Source organism: Alosa alosa, chromosome 4 (assembly GCF_017589495.1).
Source record: "Alosa alosa isolate M-15738 ecotype Scorff River chromosome 4, AALO_Geno_1.1, whole genome shotgun sequence".
Classification (NCBI taxonomy): domain Eukaryota; kingdom Metazoa; phylum Chordata; class Actinopteri; order Clupeiformes; family Clupeidae; genus Alosa; species Alosa alosa.
Window position 1 is genome coordinate 25,323,426 of NC_063192.1, and position 2,500 is coordinate 25,325,925.

Here is a 2,500-nt window from a genome sequence, read left to right on the forward strand (position 1 = left end):
GAAAATCTCACTCCTTCGCCCCCCTCACTATCTTGCCCTCTCTCTCTCTCTTTCCACATCAATCCTGTGCAGTTTGTAGCTCATTCCAAAGTGCCAGAGCCATTGTTATAGCACAGAGATGCCATAAAACATTTGAATCACTGCGTTGCACGGCTCAAGTTGCTTAAACAAAGAGGAAAATAAACAGCAGTGTGTAATGGATGCCGTAAAATGAGAACAAACACGCTTCACTGGAACTATTTGACTTTGTTTGGCTTGTTATTTTAAAAGATGAAACGGAATGCCATAAACACCACAGGCCCTTACAATGCTTCTGAATAGGGCAACTAAAATCCAGTGTGGTAGAAGTCAATCTAAAACATACCTCAGTACCTGATTATATCCTTAAATGACCATGGAGGGGGGACCACATTATCCAGAAAGCACAAAAGCAAAGTTTGTTTGTTATATATGTGTGTGTGTATACTTAATTTACAGTCATAGAGGAGTAAGTAAAGCTAAAAAAAGTCAAGCTAGAAGCTGCAATTAGAGAATTTTGATGCATTTTTCTTAAAAAATGGCACAAACCGATTAACCGATTACTAAAATAGTTGACAGCTAATGGATTTAATTGATTTAATTTAATGACCACACAGCCAGGCTGGTGGAATTTGTTTTCAGTACAGCTCTTTGGTACAGGTTCCAACATTATTCCATCATTGAACATTAAACATTAAACATATAGTATAACACATACCGACAGACACATTAATACTACATGATACATAAGGGTCATACTTAATCCACAATCCTCAGCGTTCAGAGTTCAGAATGTTTATTGCTATGGGAATGAAACTGTTTTGAAGCGGGTTGTTCGCGGGTTGTATTCGATTAATTGTAGCATTGTTGTATGAATGTCTACGTTAGCGAGTGAGGAAAGTGAATAGGTAGGAAAGCTGAATGGAAGGTAGTTTTGGTAAAGCGGCGGCTCTTGGCTGGAGATGAATGGAGAGGGCACCACAGACCCAGCCCTCAGCGACCCACTGCTCAGTGGGAGTAGTACAGAGTCAGGGAGACGCTTCACCTGTGGCCCCCTGAGACACTGAGCTCTGGAACTCTGGCCACACACACACACACACACACACACACACACACACACACACACACACACACACACATACACACACACACACACACCTGCTCTTCTCAGGAAACCCTCGGACATCTGACACACGGCCACACCATTCAGTGACCCAGCAGTGACACACACACACACACACATACACACACACACACCCACACACACACACATTAACACACAACCTGTCGCTCCCAAAAATAGCCTCCTTCAGGAAAAAAAGACAGAAAAGAACAGGCGCTGGCAGGGGGAGGTTGATGTTACCATGACAACACCGCCACAGCCTGGTGGCAAGCAATGCAACTCACCAAGAGTTTTTACAAAAGGCATGGTGGCGTATGTGCGTTTTTTATGAATGTGAGTGAGTGAGTGTGAGTGAGTGAGTGAGTGAGTGAGTGAGTGAGTGAGTGAGTGAGTATAAGTATGAGTGAGTGAGTATGAGTGAGTGAGTGAGTGGCAATACAAATTGTACTTGTGTCATGCCAATAAAGCTCAATTGAATTGTGAGTGAGTGAGTGAGTGAGTGAGTGAGTGGCAATACAAATTGTATTTGTGTCATGCCAATAAAGCTCAATTGAATTGTGAGTGAGTGAGTGTGAGTGAGTGAGTGAGTGAGTGAGTGAGTGTGAGTGAGTGAGTGTGAGTGAGTGAGTGTGAGTGTGAGTGAGTATAAGTATGAGTGAGTGAGTGAGTGGCAATACAAATTGTATTTGTGTCATGCCAATAAAGCTCAATTGAATTGTGAGTGAGTGAGTGAGTGAGTGAGTGAGTGAGTGAGTGTCACATACACTAACTCAACACACAGCCACATACACTAACTCAACACAGTCCCCTCATGTTGTATATACTGTACCATACTTGAAGTTTCTACTCAGTTCACTTAAGATTTGTGCCCTGATGTATTGTATGTCTGTAAGTTTGTTGCCTATGTTGAGTCACTCAGAACTTGAACTTGAACTCAATATGTTGTACTCAGACACAGACAAAAAAAAAAAATGTTCTTTACACTTTGTCCATGTACCCCTATCCCTTGTACCTGTATAATTGCTTAGATCCTGATACTGTACTTTTATGTAACAATTGCTTTGGCAATACAAGTGTCATATTTGTCATGCCAATAAAGCACCATTTGAATTGAATTGAATTGAATTGAGTGTATGAGTGAGTGAGTGAGCGAGTGAGTGGCTAAATGAGTGTGTGTACGTGTGCTTCTTGCATGGTTTATATACGGTCTAATTCCCAATTACCAGGAAGTAATTGTTGAGAGCTAACATAATTACTGTGCAACGTGCTTTGTATCAGACCTGAGCTTTTGACAGGTCACATTATAAATGACTCATTAAGGCCTGTGCTCTGTCATTTCACATGTGCTCTGTCTGGAAA

General features: G+C 41.6%; 1 protein-coding gene across 5 annotated transcripts in view; it reads left to right on the top strand.

Moving 5' to 3' along the window:
- The window catches only part of acot7 (acyl-CoA thioesterase 7), a 76,766-nt gene that overhangs the window by 21,140 nt on the left and 53,126 nt on the right, over positions 1-2,500 (top strand). The window lies entirely within an intron of this gene.